Source organism: Psammomys obesus, unplaced genomic scaffold (genome assembly GCF_907164565.1).
Source record: "Psammomys obesus unplaced genomic scaffold, mPsaObe1.curated_primary_1811, whole genome shotgun sequence".
In the NCBI taxonomy this organism is placed as follows: domain Eukaryota; kingdom Metazoa; phylum Chordata; class Mammalia; order Rodentia; family Muridae; genus Psammomys; species Psammomys obesus.
The window spans coordinates 22312449-22337768 of record NW_026596046.1 but is presented as its reverse complement, the minus strand read 5'-3'; the positions used below and the strand labels follow the sequence as shown (position 1 = coordinate 22337768).

General features: G+C 40.7%; 1 protein-coding gene and 1 long non-coding RNA gene across 5 annotated transcripts in view; one reads left to right on the top strand and one right to left on the bottom strand.

Annotated features, from left to right (window-relative positions):
- The window catches only part of LOC129688327 (uncharacterized), a 43390-nt gene extending 18509 nt beyond the window's left edge, over nucleotides 1-24881 (bottom strand). The window contains exons 1-2 of one of the 2 annotated variants that reach the window (XR_008721918.1): nucleotides 24746-24881; nucleotides 702-853 (exon numbers count right to left, since the gene is read on the bottom strand). This is a non-coding gene — a long non-coding RNA (uncharacterized LOC129688327). Of the gene's footprint in view, nucleotides 1-701; nucleotides 854-4419; nucleotides 4497-24745 lie in introns of those variants that run through there. The other variant, XR_008721919.1, reaches the window with a different exon arrangement.
- Nucleotides 24882-25009: 128 nt separating this feature from the next.
- Zfand6 (zinc finger AN1-type containing 6) overlaps nucleotides 25010-25320 on the top strand; it is a 68317-nt gene continuing 68006 nt past the window's right edge. The window contains exon 1 of one of the 3 annotated variants that reach the window (XM_055623094.1): nucleotides 25010-25246. The gene's annotated coding sequence lies outside the window, so the exon portion shown is untranslated. The remainder of the gene's footprint in view (nucleotides 25247-25320) is intronic. The other 2 variants (XM_055623095.1, XM_055623097.1) reach the window with 2 other exon arrangements.

Below are 25320 nucleotides of genomic sequence, written 5' to 3'. Positions count from 1 at the left end.
ATAAACTGATAAGCACTGTTAACTTGTCCCACAGGTGCTAAGCACTGTGCATTAGACTGTCACATTTAACCAACCAAGGGAAGGTATTCCTCCCTGTACTTTAAAGATAAGAAACGAAGCCTCAGAGAACTAAAATCACTTCACTTCACCTGGGAAATTGAAAGACCCACAATGTCAGCCTAGCCCTGGTGGCCAACTACTCTAACCACTTAACAGCACTGTCACGGGGGTCTGATAATTTGAACCCCTAATTCATTGGCTGACTTTTTCATTTAGCAAATATTGAAAGCCCATGGGGCAAACACGTATCTGCCTGGTGTCCAGAGTACTGGTGAAGCTGCCAAGAGACAATGATAAGCTCTCCCAATGGTACTGAGCAGGAGCTGTGCTTCAGGCTGATAAGGGACACCAGACTACAGGAGTGAGCTGCTAGTGGGACCTGGAAGAAGTAGATGAATAGAGAGGACTGCTATCACTGTGGCTTTGGTAGCAGAATGTCCCCAACCTTCATGAGCCAGCAGAGTTGGATGTGAGAACAAACAAGTCAACTTCACACACACACTCACAGACATCTACCTTCTGGCGACTTTTCTATAGACTAAGAACAACTGGAGGTCAAAGGACATCAGTGCTCATTGAGGAACTCCATGTAGCTCTGCCACTCAGAGAAGTTTTGGGGAAAAACAACATGGAAAAGTTACCTAAAGGGATGCTAAGAAAACAACAAGGAAATCCTGTCTTGTGCACTTCAACACTGGGTCCACAGCACTGGCTGGGTATCCGTGCATCTTGCTTGGTGTAAAGTAGCATTCATTAGCTTAAGACTTGGCCAAAGCAGGTCACCAATACACATCTGTAAAAGAAGAAACGGGTTAGGAGGGGTGTCTGAGGCGGCACTTAAATGAATAAGTACAATAAATGCATTTTAAAATGAAAATTTTACTTTCATTTATATACTGAAATTTATTTTGGAGTTTTAGATTTACAAAAAAAATGATTATAGAGTTCTCGTTTAACCTATTATTTGTATTTTGTGGTACATTTGTCACAATTAATGAACCAGCATTGGCACATAATTAACTGAAGTTATACATCATTCAGGTTTCTTGAGTGTCTATGTAACATCTTTCATCAGCTCCCAGGTCCACTCCAATATACCATGCTATTTATTATATTTTACTATCATTATATCAAGGTCTCCAAGAGAATGATGATTCTTGATTTCCTTGAGAGTTTTCAGTATCAGTTAGCAATATAGTAGAACATCTTTTGTTGGGATTGATTTTAATGTTTTCTAGTAATTAGGAGGAAGAAGACTATGGGCATAATGCACTCTTATCAAACCGTCTCAAAGGTCAGACTACCAACAGTGACTTTCCTAATGAACCCTGGTCCATGGGTTTGACTACTGTTATTTAAGGGTGCCCATTGTGGTTACCCTTTCCCTAAGATCAACGTACTGTGTGACATGGTACACATGAGGACTTGAGAATCCCACTCCATCTTCTTGAAGACCAAATATCTATATAACTAGTTGGAATGTCTGCATGAGAGACTTGTCTGTTTTCTATCATTTATTTATTTGAACATTTATTTTGGACTTGTGGATATTTTGTACTTTGGTTCTATTTCAATACTATGTTATTCTTTGTTACTCAAACTGTCCCTGTCTTGGCTACTGACAACTCTTTCAGTTGGCCCTGTGTTCCTTTTACACTCCACTTAGATAGGGTTTTGCCTGTGGCTTTACTTTCTAGCAATTCAAGACACTCTGTAAGTATTCTGTATACTTATGGCCTTAAGTTGTGAAGAATCTTATTGTCTATATTCTCTTGCTTTCTTTCTTGGGAAAAGCACAAGAAACTAAGATCTGGGGCTAGCTGTCCTAGTGGTTAGCAGGGTGCCATGGCTTTTAGGTCTTCTCAGGTAAGAGAGCAAGACAATATGTGTATGCTAATAAACATACTAATATACACATATATGTATGCATGTAAAGATATATGAATGTCCCTGTATGTCCATCTCCATCTATGTTAGGCATAACTACACACTGAGTCTGGAACTAGAGTCTAATCTATTTCCCTATAAATCATTCTAGTCATTTTAAGATACTGCACAGCAGTATCTCATTATTATTTTATTTATGTTTATATGTAAGTAGGCATGTGTTTGAAACAGGACCTCACTCTGTATCCCAGGTTGGCCTCAAACCTGTTTCAGTCCAGGCATGAGCCAACATACCTTCTCAATTGTTGCTATGATGCTGGCCATGGTTGTTTTATTGTATTTATTATTTTTATTTAATTTTATATTTTATTGCAATTATTTACTTTTTTAGGAAGGTATGCACATGCTACGGCAAGCATGTAGAGGTCTAAAATAAACTTTTGGGTGTTAGTTCTCTTCTTCCACCCTATGGGACCCAAAGGACAATCTCAGGTTGTCTGTTTGGTACTAAGTTCTTTGTTCTTTACTCCATCCCTCTGGCCTGGCTGTTCTTGGTTTGTTGTCGGTTTTCTTTCTGAGATAGTTTAACATAGCACAGACCAGCTTCAAATGTAACATGGAGTTCAAGGCTGGCCTTGAACTCTTGATCTTCCCGTCTCTGCTTCCCACGTGGTGCAATGGCTTTGTTATTGTTTTCATTGGCATTGCTCTAATGAAAAATTGTGGTGGAAATTCTTTTATACAGCTATATGCCACCTGCACATATTCTTTCATAAAATTTCTGTTTGAATATTGGTCCCAATTTGGGAAAATGTAAAATCCAGTTGGATGGTTTCTTATTGTTGAGAGTTATTTGTATATTTGGATACAAGTCCTTTATCAGTGCATTTTGTCAATCTTTTCTCTAAATCTGTGGCTTATTCTTCTTTCACAGAGCCAAAGTTAATTTTAATGAAGCCCAACTTACCTATTCATATACAGATTTTGCTTTGTGTGTTATATCTAAGTCCACCAGCAAAGACAACTTTAAATGATTTCCTCTACATTTTTTCCATAGAAGATACATATATTGGGTTTTACACATAGGTCTGTGATCCACTGTAAGCCAATTTTTTGTGAAAGCCATCAGGCATGCACTTATGTCCATTTCCCTGACAAAGAGATTCTCCTTTATTCCACCAACATCTGTTGGAAAACTCTTCTACCTACACTTAGTTATTTTTGTACAATAGTTGATTATATTTGTGTGGGCATTGAGATGGCTTATTAAAAAATAATAAATACAATAAAATATTTATAATATAAACACAATAATATAATCAGACTTAGGCTTTCTTCTAGACTAACAAATTAATATAGTGTTGGTTTTTACTGCTCAGTTAATCTATCTCTTTGGCAGTGTTTTCAAATTACAATAGCATAATAAAATAAATCATTATATATATGGGTAATATTTGGCCAAAGTCAAGGGCATCCACAAGTGGCACATCTTTAATCCCAACATTTGGGAGGCAGAGGCAGGTAGATCTCTGAGTTTAAGGCCAGACTGGTCTACAAAGCTGGACAGCCAGGGCTACACAGAGAAACTCTGTTTTGAAAAACCAAAGATGGCCCAATCAGGTAAGGTATCTACCTCACTGAAGTTCAGAGCCCCAAGCTGGACTCACACATATCTGTAATCCCCAAGCTAGGAGCGAGGGTTAGGGTACTGGTTGACAGTCAGGTTCCCTGAAGCTCACTATCCACCCAGTATGGCTAATTGCTGAGTTCTAGGTTCAGTGATAGACTTCAAAAGATAAGGGGAACAATTGTGGAGGAGCCTTATGTCAACCTCTGGTCTCCACACACTTGTGAGCACATATGTGCATACACACTTGTATGTGCACAGGCTGAGTGTGCAAATGCACACACACACACACACACACACATGCACACAGATGCAGCATGTGCACACATACACACACACACACACACACACACACGCATGCACACACACTGAAGATAAGGCTATTTTCTTCTGAATAGTCTTCTGTTGGATAAAAGTGTTGCCATTAAAAAAAAATCACAACCGCCTCTTATACTCTGGACTATGGTTTAATTCAGTAGGAAAGCACACTTTTATCTGAGGAAATGGTTCACTCGGTGTGAACTAAGCCTTAATTGTCAGCTTGATGAGATTGAGAATCATCTGAAAGTTGGGCAAGCCAAATTGCTTCTTTGGTTTTCATGCGGTGGAGTGCTACAGGGATGACAGTATCTCAGGTCACCCCTAAAGTCTGCAAGTATCTTTATGAAAAATACAGTGCTCAGTATTTTGAAAGGTTTTGTCCAATGAGATTTGATTCAGGAAAATACATGCTAAAAGAAATCCAATTTTAAAAATACAGATGACAGGAAATTAGAAAAAGAGTATGGGGGGGAGATAACATGAAAGTATAGCATGGGGTCTTCATACAGAAGAGAAATATTTACCATCTGAAAGGCTTTATAGATGAGGCTGTATTTTCACCTAATCATCTCAAGAGAAGTGATCAGTGGGCATATCTTCAATCCTAGGAAGGCAGATCTCTATGAGTTCAAGGCCATCATAGTCTACACAGCAAGCTCCAGGACAGCTAGTCCTACATAGTGAGACCCTGTCCTCAAAAACTGTGGGATAGGGGGTGAGGAGGGTATGTTCTGGTGAACTCTTTAGGAAGAAACTAAGATTAAGTAGTACAAAAATCAATTGAATGCCATAGAAAAGTAGAACAGATAAACACAACAACATAACAGAAACAGGTAATCTCTAAACTCAGATCAAAAGTGGTAATGGGCCAGTGTAATGCAAGTTTTGGTTTCTTTGTATGTTATGTAAATAAGCTTTTGTTTTAATCACAAGTGTGGGAATTTAGTTGGGCTATAGTTTGTCCATACCTGTTAACTGTCTCCTGCAGATCATGGCTTTTGCCAGTTGGTAAAGGCCTTTCAAGTGCTGCATGGAGAAGGGTGCGGTCTAGGACTCAGTATAAATGAGACACAGAAAGAAAAGGTGCGTCATTTGGTGTGGTGTTTAGTGTTGTTGTGTGGTGTGCAGCAGTTTGTAGAGACGAGAGAAAATGTTGCAGTTTGGAGCAGACAGACGGAGAGAAAGGCTTTGGGGCACAGCAGCATGGAAGAGACTGCTGGCTATGTCTGCAGAGATTAGTATAGAGGCCTCAAAGAACCCCTTGACCCTAAACAGCCAGAAGTAAAGGGGTCTGTGCCCCCTCTCTCCATCAACCTTTTTTCTTTCCTAAAGACTGGGTGGTTGGTAGAAGGGAGGTAGATGCCTAAACACCCCAAATAAAGGAAAATTTTAAGAAAAAGTGCTACAGGTGGCATGATAGCTTTTAATCCCAGCACTCTGGAGGCAGAGGCAGGAAGACCTCTGAGTTCTAAGGTCAAAGCCAGTCTACAGAATGAGTTCCAGGAGAGACAAGACTACACAGAAAAATTCTGTCTCAAAAACCAAAACCAAAACCAAAACCAAACCAAACCAAACAAATAAAAAACATCCTTGAATGGGTACAGTAGGGCCATGCTAGGTGAAGGACAATTAACATAATCCTTGGCTAGGCCTGGGTGGGTACTACAGAATGATGTCCTCAGGGGCTCCATGAAGCAGCATTCCCTACCCTTATGTAAATACATCAGACTATTGGCGTTATCAGATCCATTTCTCATCAGCAGACTCATTTAAATCAAGTTCATAAAACTACTGCATAAATCCAAGTTCTACCTTATAAAATTAAAAATGAGAAGTATAACTAAGACTAAAACCGGGCCCAGTCGTTAACTCATAACAACAAAAGTCTGTTAAATAAGTTAGGCATTTAATAACCAGGAGAGCCTTAGAAAATTGAAATTGGGCAAACACTCTTAACAGGAACAGCCTAGCTAGGCAGTCTAGCACATATACTCCAGCCTTTACCCTGCCCATCCTGAGATATTGATTTAGCTATAAACCTTCCTTCTTTCCAGTTAACACATGTTGGCTTCAGATATACTGGTATATTAAAAAAGGATACATTAAGTCAGGTATAGTGGTGCATGCTTATAATGTCTCCACTCTACAGAAGTGCTTCTCAGTCTGTGGGCCATTACCCTTTTGGAAGTTGAATGACGCTTTCACAGGGGTTACTTAAGAACATGGGAAAACACATATCTTTATATTACAATTCATAGCAGTAGCAAAATTACAGTTATGAAGTAGCAACAAAATCAATTTTATGGTTGGGGGTTACTACAACATGAGGAACTTTATTAAAGGGTCACAGCATTGGGAAGGTTGAGAACCATTGTTCAAGAGGCTGAAGCAAGAGGATTGCCACAATTTCAAGGCCAACCTGGGCTACAACAGGAACACCTTATCTCAGAAATAAAGTGTCTGGCAAGGCTAGGAGCCACTCTACTTCTTAGTTATAGAGTCCAAAGTCCACAGAGAACTTCTTGGGAATTTGGGAATTTCTAAGTGAGATGGAAATTTTTACTCATGGTTCTTGCCATTTGGATTTACAGCCAAATTCGTAGCAGACATTTTCATATCTTCATGCTGAGAGACAACTTGCGCTAGCCCCAGAGTGCTGAGAATACAAAACTACATTAACATACACATTTAAAATCTCAGTGATATTAGTAATCTTTTAATAAATATCTGTATCACCAAACTGATAGCCAGGTAAGTGGTACATATCTACCGTTTTAGTGCTAGAAAGACTGAGGCAGGAGGATCATAATTTCAAAGCCAGCATGGTTTCATAAGATGACTCTGTCCTAAAAACAAAAACAATGGTAAACACATGGTAAAATGGGGTGTTGTGGTGCATACCCATCTTCTCAGCACCAGGGGTTTGGAAGTAAGAGGATTTCAAGTTCATGGTCAGCTTTGGCTATATAGTCTGGTCTACCCAAAACTGTCCACAAAACCCCAAACCAACCAAAAGGAAAAACACACAAACAGCCAACAAAAATTATGGAGTAAAAGATTCTGACCAGACCCAAATCAAACAGAGATTGATAAATTTATCAAGAATAATATTGAAAACAAATTTTACATGTGAACAGAGTAAGTATTAAGAAGACTGTAGGTTTTCTGTGAAGGATAGGAATAAACAACACACTATTTTTTAAAATTATCTATGGGTACCTGAGCCAGGCCAAAGGTATTCCTACAAGTATTCTCAAAACCCTTCCTAACTAATTAAATTAAAAAGGAGCCAGTAAGATATCTCAGTGGATTAAGGTGTTTGATGTGCAAAGCTGATGATCTGGTTTCAATCACAGTAACTGCACAGAACGGAAGGAGAGAACCAGCTCCATAAAATTAACCTCTGACCTCCACTCATATACAGAGGCATGTGAAATAATAATACATTATTTTTAAGAGAGGGCTGGGGAAGTAGTTCAGTAGCAGAGTGTTTGCCTAGCAAGTGTAAAGTCTTACTTGAACCCCAGTACTAAAACAAAACAAGAGAATAATGTAAGTGAATTATTAATAAGAAATACAACATTCACAAATTGTTCTCTTTAATATTTTATTGAATTATTATCAAGGAAACAAAACAGCTTAAGAAAGGTTTTATTTAAAAATCTGAATAACTCCTGAGGAAAAAAAAAAAAGAGCAATTTCTTCTTTTGTTGAGGCAGGTTTCACCATGTGCATAGCCCACTCAGCCCCAACTCACAGTCCCCTTGCCTCAGCCTTCTGGATGCTGGGGTTACAGGTGTGTATCTCCAGGCCTGGCCATGAAGTAATCTCCATTTCATTTCATTTCATCATCTCATTTTTCATTTCATTTTATTTTATTTCATTTTGAAACAAGGCCTCTCTATATAGCCCTGCCTATCCTAGAACTACAAACTCTCTTTGTAGATCAGGCTGCACTCTACCTCACAAAGCTCCACCTGTCTGTGCCTCTAGAGTACTGAGATCATATCCAGATGACAGAAAAAAATTTTTTTTCAAGGGTTTCTCTGTGTAGGGTTCAAGAAAGGGTTTCTCTTGACTGTCATAGACTCACTCTGTAGACCAGTCTGGCCTCTAACTCACCGGCCTCTGCCTCCCTGAGCGCTGGGATTACAGGCTTGTGCTACCCCACTGGGCTATAACAAAAGATTTTCAAACAGGTCATTGACATTCTGTGGAGATGTAACTATTACCCCTGATCCCTAATTTGTTTTCAGCAAATACAATCTCAGTTAGAGAACTCAAAATTATTCTTTTTTATTCAGTTCTACCCACCCCTTTGGAGGAACAACCTAGGGCCCCACATAGCCCAGGCTGGCCTGAAACTTGCCATGTAGCTTCTCCTGACCTTCCTGCCTCCATTTCCCAAGTGCTCTGATAACAGGCACATTATATCATTCCTTGCTTTCAGAACATTTTTCTGAACTTAACCTAGAGACATAAACAGATCAAATAAAATAAAATACAGAAGAGGAATGGATGGTAATGGTGGAATGGTACTAAGAACATTATTAAAGCATCATGGGTGATGAGGAAAACATGATGCTGAAGTAGAATACAAAGGCTAGGATACCAAGGTAGCTTAGTTTTAAAGCTTTATGTTAAATATGAGTAAATACATGCTAAAGGACTTGCACAAAGGCATGGAACTGATACATGTTAGTATAGCTGGCTAAAGGCTTGGAAATGGACCAAATTTATACTTTTACTTCATAAAAACTAACAAGCAGAAACCTTATCAAACTTCAGAAACTGATTTCTGTCATGAACAATAAGGTGACAAATGCAGAGACTGACAAATTTTATTTAACTCAGGAAGCACTACTACATAAGAAAGGTAAAGTGTGAGGACAACCAAGCTAGAACTGGACTAGAAACTTCTGCCCTGTTGGCTTTGCCCTCATCATCCTAGAAGGAAGATGCTTTGGAGGCTACTCAGAAGACTTGTCATCAACTGTTTTACTCAGATGTGGACTCTGAGTGCAACATTACCAATTGACCAGGAAAGTTGTGTCTACTGAACCAACCACTTTCTGCTTGGAATTGATGACCACTCCACAGGAGAGAATCCGGGAATGTCATAAGCCTTAGAAAGGAAGTTACTGCTGCTGTTTATGCACCCATCAACGTACTTTCTAGATAACTGTATTTATATCTACACAGATTAGTGCTGCTGTCAGCTTTGGTCAGAGAAGCTTCTTTTAGCAGTGTCAATGGTAACTGCAGGGACTCATAACTGGTCCAAGTGACAATAATAAGTAACGGTTGAAGACTCAGTCACAGATGGGATAATCATCCTGTGGTGATTTTAATGAGAAATGTTCTCCATAGGCTCAGATACTTGAACATGTGTTCCCAGTGTGGTGGAGTTATTGGAGATGGGCTTTGAGAGTTTGGAGGGAAGCATAGGGCTTTAGCGAGAATAAGTAGATACAAAAAGGTAAAGTCATAAAAAGGATTAACATCTAGAATATGACAAGTGGCAAAGGGTAGATATTAGCTTCTTATTCAAGCATACTACCCTTTAACTATTTCATAGCACTATGTCAACATGACATTTTAAACCAGTGACCCTCAAAGTGTGAATGATGAATACCTTAGGGGAGGGAGGTCTTTGAAAGATCAAACTTAGGTGGGTGTGCTGGCTCATGCTTAATTTCTAAACTTGGAAGGCAGAGGCATGAGAATCGGCTCTTAAAGGTTAACTGAGGCTGAAGTCTATATTATTTTCTTTTTAAGATTTATTGACTTAATCATTAGGTCTTACTTCAAAAGTCTGTATTCCACAAAAGTGGAAAATCTAAAGGAAATAGACAATTTTCTTGATAAGTTTTCACCAACTAAAGTTAAATCAGAGCAGGTAAAAAGTTTAAACAGCCCTAGAAACCCTAAGGAAATAGAAAGAGCCAGCAAAAGTCTCCCAACCAAAAAAAGTCCAGGGCCAGAATGTTTTAGTACAGAATTCCACCAGACTTTCAAAGAAGAGCTAACACTAATACTCCTCAAACTATTCCACAAAATAGAAACAAAAGGAACATTACCAAACTCATTCTATGAAGCCACATCACCCTCATATCTAAACCTCACAAAGACCCACCAGAGAAAGAGAATTTCAGGCCAATCTCCCTTATAAACGTTGATGCAAAAATACTCAATAAGATACTTGCAAACAGAATTCAAGAACACATCAAACTCATCATCCACCATGATCAAGTAGCCTTCATCCCAGGGATGCAGGAATGGTTCAGCATACAAGAATCCATCAATGTAATCCACCATATAAACAAACTGAAAGAAAAAAAATCGTATGATCATCTAATTAGATGCAGAAAAAGCCTTTGACAAAATCCAACACACCATCATAATAAAAGTCTTAAAGAGATCAGGGATTCAAGGCCCATACCTATATACAATACAGGCTATATACAGCAAGCTGATAGCCAACATCAAAATAAATGGAGAGAAACTCAAAGCAATCCCACTGAAATCAGTAATAAGACAAGGTTGTCTACTCTCTCCATATCTCAATACAGTACTAGAAGTTCTAGCTAGAGCAATAAGACAACTAAAGGAGATCAAAGGATACAAATCAAAAAGGAAGGAGCTGAAGTATTACTATTTCCAGTTGATATAACAGTATATATAAGCAACCCCAAAATTTCCACCAGAGAAGAACTGTAGCTGATAAACTCCATCAGCAAAATGGCTAGCTACAAGATTAAAAAAAAAAAAAAATTAGTACCCCTCCTGTATACAAATGACAAATGGGCTGAAAAAGAAATTAGGGAAACCACACCCTTCACAATAGGCACAAATAATACCTAGGGGTAACCAAGGAAGTCAAAGACCTATATGACAAAAACATCAAGTCTCTGAAGAAAGAAATTGAAGAAGATACCAAAGATGGAAAGATCTTCCATGCTCATGGATTCATAGGATTAGCATAGTAAAAATGGCCATTTTACCAAAGGCATTCCCCATCAACATGCCAACACAATTTTCACAGACCTTGAAAGAACAATTCTAAACTTCATATGGAAAGACAAAACCCCAGAATAGCTAAAACAATCCTATACAACAGTAGAACTTTTGGAGTTATCTCCATACCTGATTGCTAGCTGTACTACAGAGCAATAGTAGTAAAAACTGCATGGTACTGACATAGGAATAGGCTGGTTGATCAACGGAATCAAATCAAAGATGTTGAAATGAACCCACACACCTATGGATACTTGATTTTTGACAAAGGAGCCAAAACCATACAACAGAAAAAAATACAGTATCTTCAACAAATGGTACTGGCCTAACTGAATGCCTACATGTAGAAAAATATATATAGATCCATATTCATCACCCTGCACAAAACTCAAGTCCAAGTGGATCAAAGACTTAAACATAAAACCGGTTACACTAAATCTGCTAGAGGAGAGGAGAAAGTGGTTAAGAGCCTTGCACTCATTGGCACAGGAGATAAGTTTCTGAACAGAACACCAACAGCTCAGGCTCTAAGATCTACAATTAATAAATGGGACCTCTTGAAACTGAAAAGCTTCTGTAAAGCAAAGGACACTATCAATTGAACTTAACAGCTCTGACAAAGGGCTAATATCCAAAATGTATAAAGAACTCAAGAAATTAAATACCAATAAACCAAATAATCCAATTAAAACATGGGATACAGAACTAGACAGAATTCTCAACAAAGAAGACTCAAATGGTGGGGAAGCACTTAAAGAAATGTTCAAAATCCTTAGGTTACCAGGGAGATGCAAATCAAAAGGACCCTGAGATTCTATCTTACCCATCATAATGGTTAAGATCAAAAACTCAAGAGACAATACATGCTGGTGAGGATGTGAGAGAAAGGGGAACCCTCCTCCATTGCTGGTGGGAGTACAAACTTGTACAATCACTTTGGAAATTAATCTGGTACTTTCTTAGAAAATTAGGAATAGTGCTACCTCAAGACACAGCTATACCACTCCTGGGCATACACCTGACATACATACAACAAGGACATTTGTTCAACCATGTTCATAGTAGCTTTATTCGTAATAGCTGGAAATTGGAAATAACCTAGATGTCCCTCAACATAGGAATGGATAAAGCAGCTATGGTACATTTACACAATAGATTACTACTCAGCCATTAAAAACAAGGAAATCATGAAATTTGCTGGCAAATGGATGGAACTAGAAAAGATCATGCTGGGTGAGGTAACAGACCCATAAGGACACACATGGTATATACTCACTTATAAGTGGATTTTAGTCATATAGTACAGGATAGACGTACTACAATGCACAGACCCCAAGGAAGATAAGTCTGATGGGCATCTTTGGCTTCATGTGGGCCCACTCGTTAGGGGAGTGGGGGATATCTCTGACACAGACTACAACACCTGCATTTTGATCACTTCCCCTTGATGGGACTTCCCTCCTAGGCCACAGGGGAGGAAGAGGAACTCAGTCCTCATGTGAATAGATGAGCTGGGGTGTGTGGGTAGGGGTGGCCCCCTGTTCTGAGGAATAGGGGAGAGAAGATGGGGGAGAGACAGTGGGACTGGAAGAAAAGGAGGGAGTGGCCTATAATTGAGATTTAAATTGAATAAATTAACAAAAAAGGAAAAACATATTTATTTGATGTGTGTAGTACTTTATTTTTATTATACCTATGCACCATGTGCTTGCCTGGTACCCTTAGAGGTCATAAGAGAGCACCAGATCCCCTGGACATGGAGTTATGGACAGTTGTGAGCCACCATGTAGACGATGGGTATCAAACCAGGCCCTCTGGAAGAGCAATAAGTGCTGTGAGGGTCCAAGAATCACTGAAGAAAAGACCCCAGATTCAAATAGTATGAAAAGCAAAGAGCATTTATTCTGCAGAATCAGCCAGCAGGCAGAAGTGGACCATCCATCCAAAACGGTGGTGACCCTGAAACAAAGGCTTGCAGGCCTTTCAAAGGGAACTGGAGATTTTCAGGTGTCATGAGCTAATCTCTATTCTGATTGGGGGGCTAAGGAGCAGAAGTTCATTGGTAGGGGCTTGGTGTGTGATCATTTTAAGCAACATTATCTGGGCCTTTCAGTCACATATGGTCAAACTTTTAGTTGATTGGCTCAGGTTTACCTAGAACCTTTGGGTAGGATGGGGGAGGAGGTGAGTGGGGAACAGGACAGGGAAGCTTTTCCAGGAGCTAGGGGATATCTCTGGGCTAAGAGGGAGTCCTCTCATTGTTCTGACCTCTGGGGAGTTGTCAGAGTCCTTGTCCCATATCCTTAGGCCAGATATCCTAAGTGTTGATTGGCTGCCCTTTGTTCTCTTTCATTTGTTTGTTGTTGTTGTTTCCTTTGTTTGTTTGTTCCTCTGTGTAGCTTTGGCTGTCCTGGAACTGTGTAGATCAGGCTAGCCTCAAACTCACAGAGATCCGCCTCTGCCTCTGCCTCCCAAATGCCAAGATTAAAGGCATGCACCACCACCATGCCAGGCATGGCTGCCCTTTCTATGCAGTGTTTCTGAGAAGTTTGGTTTTCTTTTCTGGAAAACAGAAACTGAAGCTCAATATGAAGGCTCCGACCTAAAATGGAGTCAGTTCGGACCTCTCAGCGATATCAATGGTGGAGCCATTTCTTTAACTTCAGAGAAGTCAATTTCAAGAAAAACAAAAAGTTTAGTTATTTTCATTACAGTGCAAAGTAATTTTTTTTCATCTTTTCATCTCCACCTATTCAGTGATAATTACAGGCTACATGGTATGTGATATCATAAGAAAAGTACACCAAAAAGTGCTGGGTAGAAAGAAGTAGGATGGTTCCTAGAGCCCAGTAATTCCAGACCAGCCTGAGCAGCAAATAGAGATAACAGTTCAAAGTAAACTAATTAGAAATCAATAGAAGAATCAAGCTGGCTGGGCAGTAGTGGTACATGCCGTTAATCCCAGCACTTGGGAGGCAGAGGCAGGTGGATCTCTGAGTTGGAGGCCAACCTGGTTTACAGAGTTCCAAGATAGCCAGGGCTACACAGAGAAACCCTGTCTGGAAAGACCAAAACAACACAAAAATTCACCCTGTCTTATGTTAAAAGAAGAGGTATACACAATGCAACACAATGGCATTCTTTCTATTAACACAGTTTAGAAAATTACAGTCATTTTTACTTAAAAACATTCCTATGTGAACACATAAGTAGGGTACTGTTACTTTTAAATTAGTTAATATTGAAATAGAATTGATAGCCATCCATAAAAGTGTTTTATTGTTGTTGTTGTTTTCAGTTCTCAATAATTTTTAAGAGTATGAGGGGAACCTAGACCAGAAGTTTGAGACCTGTGGCCAAAAGCATCAGAGGAAGCGAGATTGCAAGGTAGGTGAGGAGAGGCTTTTCTAAAGGCCAGCACAGCCTGAGATGGTGCTCTAGCCACACTCCTCCCAGTCTGGCCCCATTTACATTAGAAATGATCATACCCTGAAAAATGAACATGAAGATCAGCAGAGTAGATTAACATGCTCACAACTCTGCAGAGCTCCTGCCTTCAAAAGAAGGGGTTCGTCTCCCTGCCTCTTGTATCTGGGTTAGTCTTGTGCTTTTGATCTGCAGAATGCAGCAGAACTGGCATTAAATGATTTTCAACATAGACTAAGCCCATGGCCTTGTATCTCCAAAGCTCCAGGCTGAGAAAAATCACATGGGAAAAAAAGATCCAGATGGACAAGCCATCAAAGCACTACAGACAGCCCAGGCAAAACAAGCAAAAGAAGTGCCTCATCCACCCACAGAATCATGCCATACAGTAAGTCCTCGGGTGGTTTATTATTATTATTATTATTATTATTATTATTATTATTATTATTATTTTGAGATGGGGTCTATCTAGATAACTTAGGCTGGCCTCAAACTTTCAATCCTCTTGCCTCCATTTCCTGAGTTCTGGAATTACAGTCCCATACCACACTGGGAGCTTTAATTCTTGTTTTAAGCCATGGGGTTTGGGGTATATCCTGCAAAACAGTAGACATTGGATTGTGTTATGATCTAACTAGCAGGGCTCTAATGAAGTGTGTGCCTCCTTGTTACGTCAAGTGTTCTCGACTGTATAGGACTGAGATTCCAGGTAGGTAATTCCTTTTTGGAAGTGGGAGGGAGAGTTGGGAGGGTTGCCCAGTATCCTGTGAGACGCTTCACCATCTCCCTCTGACCTTAGGTGACAGAACCCTTCCTTCCCCAACCAATTCAAACTATTTCTATATATTGCCCAATGTTTCATGGAGACATAACCATCCTTAGTTCAGAGCCATTGTCCTAGGTTCAAGCTATTTTGAGAATAAAAATACCTTGGGGTTTGGGAGGTTACTAGACACAGATCTGCAACCTTCCAGAAGGACTCCTTCTGTGCCCAGACTGCGGCTGTGGAATTTAACGTTTACAAAAAAAGTAAGAAAAGCTTTTCTTTCTGTAGAAATCCTAGATATTCTTGCTGGAGCAATCTAAGGACTAGCAGAGATTTGACCTGCGAGGCTGTGATTCTATATATCCTTGTGGAAGGAGCGGAGGAAATAGTTGAGTAGGTATGGGAGTTGGGGATAGAAAACAGGAGCAAATAACACGGGGTTCTACAGAGTGGTGGTGGCAAGGGTATACTTCAGAGACATTTTAAAGGAGAATTAGCTCATCTGTGACTAACTGGATGTTGGACAATGAAGGATCTAAGAAGGATGAGTGAAGGTTTAAAAACTTGAAATGATCCTATTAAGCAAGTAAAAGACACCCCACAAAATTTAGCAAGAAATTTGAAAATGTATTTTTGAAAAGAAATTGTGTTCAGAACATGTAAAAGCTCTAACAATCAATAACAACAAAAACATTACCTTGAGGACTGGGGCTGTAACTCCATTGATAACGTACTTACCCAGCATATACAAAGCCCTAAATTTGACACCCAGCATCATATAAAATGGGCATTAGTGCACAGGCTTATAATCCCAGGATCAGGATCAGAAGTTCAAGATCATCCTTGGCTTACAAGGTCAGCCTGGAAGACAAGACGCCTTGTCTTAAAACAAAACAACCTAATCTAATTTTAAAAGGGCAAGATCTAAAAAGACATTTCCTCAAGGGAGTTACACAAGTAGTCCATAACTATGTGAAAAGATGCTCAACATCATTATCCACTAGAGAAAGGCGAAGCAAAGCTACAATGGTATGATTGTCACTTTATACCCACCAAGATGGCTAGAAAAGATTACAGAAAGTGTTGGTGAGCACGTGGGAAAATGGAAACTGTTTTGCTGAAAGTGCAAAGGGGTCTGTGTGAAGATAAAACAGAAGGTACCCTTGGTGGGTGGGGGTCAAAATGTGCTGCTAAGAAGTCACACTATCCAACAGAGCTAATGAAGAACATTTATTGGGGGAGTGTAATAAGGGAAAGACCATCTCAGAGTGGGGCATGAGAAAGAGAGAAAGACAGACAAGGAAACAGGGGACAGACAGGGAGGAGACCAGAGACAGAGAGAATGAACAGGAAAGATAGAGCCAGGGCCCTTTAGAGGCACCTATTGTTTCACAACTCCTAAGGACAGAGGAAAGTGTCACAATTGGTGGTGGCAGATGATGTAAGCCCAATGAGTTGCTGAAAGGCAGGCTGGCAGAGTGTGCCTGATTTGTAACAGTTTGGTCCTTATGGAAATCATCCTGGTAGTTCTTAAAATGGTTAAAAACAATCTTACCAAGAGAAGCAGGTAGCCTTTACCTCTCCCTCAGCTCCTCCTAATCCAATCCTCCAGTCTCGTCCCCAGCTCTGCCCTTGCCTTTCTCCAGTAGATAGTTCCCTCCCAACTTTCACCCCTTGACTCATTGCTTTATCCCAGCTCCCGCCTCCAATAATCATTCCCTAGGAATCCTCAGGCAATTCCAGCCAGGGAAGCATGATGTTAACTACAGATCTTCATCTCTCCCTCCATTAATCCAAGCCCAATCCCCCAGGCTCATTCACAGCTCTGTAGCAGACAACCTGCTAATGTCTCTCCTAAGTCTCAGGCCCCATTCCTAGGGTACTAAGCAGATTCTGGTGAAATACTGCTTTCCTCTCTCCCGTGCACCCCCCTCAATCACTCCCATCCCCACCCAACTCCTGTCTATCCATATTCCTAAATCTCAACTCCTAACACCTAGAAACATATTGTACCCAGAATCCCCACTGGCTACACCAATCATGATCCAGGAAGAATTTTCTACCAAGCAACACACAACCACCACACTATCCTAAGAATCAGAAAGTGCAACAAAAACCAAGGATCAAAATACTCGCCCAACAAAGACAAGATCAGACATCAGCTCCTAAAATGACACCCATCCCAAACCAAGAAGCTTAGCTGCCAGCATTAAAAATATAGATATATAGACATACAGATATAGATACACATATAAAACAGTAACAACCAGGATAATATGTCTCCACTAAAGCCCAACAACCCTACCACAGCAGGCCCTGAGTACTGCGATACAGCACGAGACAATAACCTTTATAAACACAAATTCCTTCTTCAGGAAATGAATAAAACTCCTTAAAGAAATCTATGAAAATACAAACAAAACAGAAGGAAATGAATAAAACATTTCAAGACCTGAAAGTAGAAATAGAATTAATCAAAACAAAACAAAAACCTCAAACTGAGAGAAAGCTGGAGAAGAAAAATTTAGAAATTCGAGGCCAGGCATAGTTGTACATGCCTTTAATCCCAGCACTCAGGAGGCAGAGGTAGGAGGATCTCTGAGTTTGAGGCCAACCTGTTTTACATAGAAAGTTCCAGAACAGCCAGAGGGACACAGTGAGACTTTGTCTCAAAAACAAAAACAAAAAATAACAAAACAACAACAAAAAAAGAAAACAAAAAAAAGAGAGAAGAGAAAAATTTTTGAATATGAAAGGGGAAGTCACTGAAGATATAATAAGAGAAAATGGATACCTCAGGCAAAAAAAATGTTAAATCTAAAAATCTCCAGGCACAAAACATCCAGGAAATATGCAACACTATGAAAGGACTAAATCTAGGAATTAACAGGTCTCAAAGAAACCCGGGGAAATGGCTAACTGAGGTGTCTATTTAACATATCAAAGGAGAGCCTGTCTCCAGGTCCTCCTAGCATCTCTCAACATTGCACAATGTTACAGAGTCATCCTATCCTAGACCTTTCCAGAGCCTGAGCTTCATCTCCCCCTTCTCTTTCCTATATAACTCAGCTATTTTAGCTACATGCTGTCTTGGTCTCTTGGCTCACTCTTAGCCACTTGATTTCTTACATCCCCACTAATCTCTCCTTTCTCTTTTCTTCCTCTCTTGCTCTCCCTCTTCTTTCTTCTCTCATGGCCTAATTCAGTCTGCTGGCCAGGTTTAGTTTGGACCCTTCCAGATGCTTCTGGCTATTTTCTCTCCCATATCTACAATAAACCTTGTCCTCAACCACACTTAAGAGCAAGGTGTCCTCATTTTTCCTTAAAAAAAAAAAAAAATAGAGGAATTGAGAAGATACTCAGTTCAAAGGCACAGAAAATATTTTCACCAAAATGACAGAAGAAAGCTTTACTACCCTAAATTAAGGAGATGGCTATCCAAGTACAAGAAGCATACAAAACAACAAATAGAATGGACCAGAAAAGAAAGTCTCCTCAGCATATAATAATCAAAACACTAAACATACAGAACAAAAGAATACTATTAAAAGCTGTGAGAAAAAAAAAGACAAGTAACATATAATAGATATATTAGAATTATACCTGACTTATCAACAGAGACCCAAAGAGCCAGGATGGCTGGAACAGATATTCTATAGAGTCTAAAAGACCACAGACACCAGCCCAGACTACTATGCCTAGCAAAGTTTTCAATCATAGTATATGAAGAAAATAAGACATTTCATAATGAAAAAATTAAGCAATACCTATCTACAAATCCAGCCATCCATACAGAAGGCACTTGAAGAACTCCAATCTAAAGAGGCCAACCACACCCAAGAAAATACAGTGAATAAATAATCCCAGACCGCAAATCAAAAGAGAAGAAACACACATACACATATACACATGCACACCAAAAAAACAACAAACAAAACCAGGAGCCAACAAATCCTGTTTATTGATATCTCTCAATATCAGTTCCCCAGTTAAAAAAATAGACTGGATGCAAACACAGGATGTATTCTTCTGCTGCATCTAAGAAATATACCTTAACATCAAGGTTAGACGTCACCTCGGGGTAAAAGAATGGAAAAATACATTTCAAGCAAATGGACCAAGCTGGGGTAGCCATTTTAATATCTGACAAAATAGACTTCAAACCAAAACTAATCATAAGAGAGAGGAAAGGACACTACATACTCCGCAAATGGAAAATCCAAGAGAATCATTATTCTTTTTTTTTTTTTTTTTTAAGGCAAAGCAAAGGGCAATGAATATTAGACACACATGTAAACAATTCTAGGTAGGCAGTGTAACACTCGAGAATTGGAATTCTTAACATCTAGGCATGTGAAACACAAGGGTACCCATTTTTTTAAGAGAAATGCTTAAATAACATACATAGTAACCATCACACAGTGGTAGCAGGTGACTTCAATATTCCACTCTCGCCAGTAGACAGGTCATCCATCAAACACTAAACAGAGAAATGCTGGGGTTAACTGACATTATAGAGCAAGCCACCACACTCAGTTAGCAAGAATTACGCACCCAGCTGGCAAGAAATACTCAAACTCAGGGCTCAAATCAATAAAATAGAAACAAACAAAATACAAAGAATAAAACAGAGTTGGTTCTTTAAGAAAAATCATCAAGATTGACAAACCCTTATCTTAGTTAACTAAAAGGTGGACAGAGAATATCCAAATTAGCAAAATAAAAAATGAAAAGAGGGACATAACGACACTGAGGAAATCCAGAGAATCATATGGACATACCTATATTCCACCAAATTGGGAAATATAAAAGAAATGGATAATTTTCTAGACATACATCACTTACCAAAATTAAATTAAGATCAGATAAGCAATTAAAACAGATCCCTAACCCCTAGTGACATAGTAGTGGTAAATTGGAAGCAGAGACAGGTAGATCTCTGAGTCTGAGGCCAGCCTGGTCTACAGAGCAAGTTCCAGGACAGCCAGGACTACAACAGAGAAACCCTGTCTCAAAGAGAAAGAGAAGGAGGATATGCTATATATATGTTCCCATTAAAACTTAGACATGAATATTTGAAATAACACTATTTATTTTGATCCCAAAATGGAAAAAAGCAATTCAAATGTCCATATACTAACTAATGGATAAATAAAACATGGGATATCAATGCAATGGAATATTACTCAGCACTAAGAAGGACATTCAATACTGATGTAAAGCATGAATGGACCTTGTAAACATCATGGATGAAAGCAGCTACATATGTTATGATTCTTTGTTTCTGAAATATCCAGAAAAGCAAACATGTAATGACAGAAAGTAGTTTAGTAGTTGCCTAGGGATGGAATGTGGGAAATATTTGGAAAGAAAGAAGATTGTATTACTTTTAGTTGTTATGGTCAAAACACATGACATAAAGAGCTTAAGAAAAAAAAAAAGAACTTAATTTGAGTCATAGTTTCTGACGGCTCAGTTCCTGATGTCCGGACCCTGTGAACTAGAACCAAATTATGTGGTGGTGGGAACATACGGAGGAGCTTCAACCTTAGTGTGGACACAAAACAGAGAACCACATGAAGGGGAATAGAGGGCATGGGACCCTCAGGGACCTCCTACCTCTTCCAGCTGGGTCCCTTCACCTAAAGATTCCAGAACCTCCCAAAACAGTTACTAGATGGGGACCTAGGTCTCAGTTTATGAGCCTTTGGGGGGATATTTTATCTTTAGATCATAATAAGAAATGACTCCTAACAGGCACACAATTTCTCTTTTTGGTTGCACGAGGGTGTGTGCATGGGATTGTGTTAGTGTGTGTGTGTATGTGTGTTATAGACTCTTTCTAAATTGATTGTGGTGATATACAATTATGAATGGGTCAAAAAGTGATAGATGATATCTTTTAAGCTAGTGAACTGTATATGCATTGAATCTCAATAAAATAGTTAAAATGAAAAAGGGTGAGTTTCTAACATTAATATTTGTCACCATTGAGGTAAAGTTTGGACAACAGGAGGCGGAGGAAAACTGAGACGTGGATAATGGAACAGCTGTGATGAGAACATACTGAGCACTGTTCTGGACCTGGAAAGACGACGGGCAGGAAAGGATAATGGAAAGAGGCTGTTGTGAGCTGGGCACTGACCATGGGCTTGGTGCTACAGGGATGTTGTTTATTAGTATGTCAGGATTTTATGTTGTATATCTATACTGCTCACTACTTCTGTCTCCTTTTCTATGTGCAAATCATAGAGGAGCGTGCTCTTCCTATTGTTGGATCTCAGCATCCATGACAGGTTGGAAGAAAGCCACATGTCATGCAACCATCACAGGAGAAGGATAATTCAGTCTTTTTTAACCCTCCCAACAAGGAGCAGTGGTTACAATTACATAGTCTGTAATTGCTCAGTGTCTCAGAATAGATTTGGAATGGTCATATAAAGTCAGTCTCTGGAAATTTATAACAAATACGCACGATAACAACTGTATTAGATGTCAGTGTCAATTCAATTACCAGCCTGACAAGTCCTGGAATGAAAACACACTTAAGATTAAAAACAAAACAAAACAAAACCCTAAAAATGTGCCCAGAGAGAGGAGAGAAGGCTCATCAGAAAAAGGCCCTTGCTGCCAAGCCAGTTTGAGTCTCAGGACCAACATGGTGGAAGAAGAGAACCAATTCCAGCAAGTTGCTTTTCTGATCTTCACACATAATAAGTACATAAATTTAGCTTTAATAATTAAAAATGTTTTTCTCACATCATTTCCAATTAAAGAAGGTCTTTTGTAGACACTAGCATATCAAATCCCTCCAACCCTAACAAGGTTTTATTACCACCCCAACCAGGTTCTGTTTGCACTAAACTATATACCCTAATGCTGCCTCCATGTTGCTAAACCCAACAGCTAGGCCAACTGTACTTGAATGAGCTAGTGCTCTTAATGGTTTAACTCACTATTTTCTCCTTTGTGTTCACCTTTTTTCTGCCCTTGTCTGTGAATTCTCAAACCCAAGCCCAGGGCTTACCTCTTGCTTTTCTCCACAGTCACTTTTCTTTATCACTCTCATGGCTTAACATTATGACTTATTTGACTACTGCATTATGACTTAAGAATCTCTCTGACTCTTCTGTAAACCTGAGTATGAAATATCCAACTATAGATCTTACCCTGGTACTTGGTTACAGTAATCCTGAATGCAATTTATGGAAAAAAAATATAGCAAGACTTCTCTGTTGCTCTACCTACTTCTCAACTGCACAAGCCAAAACTCAGATTTACTTGATTCATTTCTCCTTCACTCCACATTCCAGGTAGAGTGAAAATGTACCATCCTATAAGGAAACTGTTGGCTCTACCTTGAAAATATATCTAGAATTTCGTTTCTTCCAGTGGCCATCCTTGTTGCCACCCAGCTTAAGTCACCATTTACATGGAGTCAGACAACCTTCCATACAGAGGTTCTTGCTCATAACGTTGATGTGTTTTTGGGACTACTCTCAACATAGAATTGTCCTTTAAAAGTTAAGGTGTTCCATGTTATGTTTCTGTTAAAAATCCTGTGCTGGCCCATTTAACTTACAGTAAGAGCCACAGCATATACAATACCTCCCAGGTCCACCTGATTCACAACTTCCTCATCTTCCCAGATCACAGGACCCACTAATATAAGGCTTTTTGATGTTCCTGGCTTGAGAATGGTGCTTATCAACTCTGTAACACTGGAATCCTTGCCAGGACACTCTCATCACTTATAATTTTGTTTAAACTTCCTCTTCCTATTTGGGCCTGTCTTGGTGCCTTAGCTGTCAAGCCTCCATTTAGATGGCTACCTTCTCCATCTAGGTCACCCATCATCTTACAATTCACCACATACAGATGTTTGCTATTAGGTTTACTTCCTTCTCCATTAGAATTAACTCTATAAAGGTGGGAAATCTTTGCTTCCTTCAGAAAACTGAGTACTGAAAAGGATTAGATATGGCTCAATGTTGTAAGTCAAAAAGTGCCTGAGCAACAATTTAAACCCCAGACAAAATTCTACACTCTTCTCATATAATTTTTCTACCCAATGGCCAGAAACTAGTGAGCCCTAAAAGAATTCCAGGCTGCAAAATGTCTCCTGCCACTTGCAGCATCTTTCAGCTATTAGGATCTACCCTTTCCTTTCTTTCCCTTCTCAGTTCTAAAAATAAAAAGTTTTCATTTCTCATTAAAAGTAATTACTCACTTTGACCGTTTAGGCTTGTCATAATTGACCTAAAACAGGCCCCAGTCTACCTTAGAGCCTTGTCTCCACCATTAAAGATCATCTGTTTGGGCAAGATTCTCTTAGTGGGTTATCCCACTATTTCTAAGTGTGTGTGTGTGTGTGTGTGTGTGTGTGTGTGTGTGTGCGCGCGCGCGCGTTGTTGCCGTGTTTGGGAACCCACTATGTCAAATGGCCTTGAACACAGATGCCCCTGCTTCTGCCTCCCTAGTGCTGGGATTAAAGGCATGAGTCTCCACATCTGGCTTTAAGTATTTGTTTTCAAGTGTGTGAGTGCTCTGATAGTTGGGAGCCAATGTGTGGATGCTGGGAACCCAACCTAGGTCCTGTGCAAGAGCAGTAAGTGCTCTTAACTGCTGAGCCATTGCTCCAGCCCTAAATATAAATTTGAATGTAAGCTTAATGCTTCTCAAAACACTCTTAGAACACCCTTAGGCACTGAATGGGGGCCTTCTGCTCTGCTCTGATTTTACATAGTACTTAGCTTTATTTATATTTATTTGGGACTGGGTTTCACTAAGCAGCCCTGGCTGGCTTGGAACTTTTAAGTACAGCAGGCTGACCTCGAACTCGTAGAGATATTGCCTTTCCCTCCCAATGCTGGAATTATAAAGGCCTGGGCTACTGTGGCTGGTAACACTTAGCTTTAGCGGTTTATTTTAGAATGCCCTGCCCCAGAAACTTGTCACCTCACAAGAGCACTGTGTGTTTCTTCCAAGGACTCTTCAGGAACGCATCCTTTCATTTTCGAGAAGTCGTCAGAATTTTCCAAATGCCACCTCTTCCTCAAAGAATTCTTCCTGACCTCCGTGTCCTTCTAACTATCCCCTCCTTATTCCACAGGACCACAGAAAGCAGCCCAAACCACACATGGTCAGCTGTCTCCCAATCCTGCAAACATCAACGCCTACTTACTGTAAAAGTAGGGCAGAAACTTCACGCAAATAGGTAAGGGAATAGTGACCAAAATAAACACCAACATAAACGCGCAAACCCATAACGGAATTTCAAACCAAGAGAGGGACCTTGGCGCTCCTGTTTGGGTTGGGTAATCTCAGGAAGCCCACCCTCCACACTATGCTTGACCCCTACCCTCAGGGCCCCATCCTCCGCGACACCCCGCACGACCTGTGCAGAGGCAGCGATGACCGGAATCCACGCTTCCGCGAGAAAGTACAGGGAGGGCTCCGCGAGGCACGGCGCGTGTGCGCGCATTACACAAGCGCTCGCTCTCGGTAAATCCTGGCTCAGCGAAGGGCAAAGTTCAGACCCTGGCCCATCAGGTCTCCTAGGGGCCTGGGCAATAAAACCTCAAGACCGCCTCACACACTAAGCAGGTGGAACACCGGCTCCACACAAGACCAGCCGCTACCTGAGAGGCCGCAGAGACCGGAGCTACGTCATCAGACCCACCAAGCCTGCACCGGACCCTTCCGCCCCTGCGGCGACAACAGAGGAAGCCAGAGCCTATCCCGCAGACCTCCAGGAGGCAAGGGGCGTGGCCGAGGGAAAAGCAGCGCCTCCGTGCCACGCCCCCTCCGACGGCTCGACCAATAGCCGCGCTCTCCGCGCTCCGGCCCCGCCCCCACCCCGCCTCCAGCTCGCGGCCCCGCCCGGGCCGGTCATAATTAGGCAGCGGGCTGGGACTGCCGCGTCAGCGCGCGTGGCGAGCCAATCGCGAGCGCTCCCCGGAGGCCGCGTCACAGGCCGAGCAGCCAAACAGAAAAGTTTAATAAACAGCGGACGGAGGGCCGGCGGCGGCGGCGGCGGGCCGGGAGCGAGTGGGGGGTTCGGCAGCCTCACCTGTCCTCACTCAGCGGCGGCGACAGGCGGCGGCGGCGGCAGCGCGTCCGGCGGAGGGGGCCGCCGCCAGGTGAGGAGCGCGGGCCGCGGAGGGCGCAGCCTCCGGGCGGCCCGGGAGCCGGAAGCGGCGGGCGGCGCAGCAGG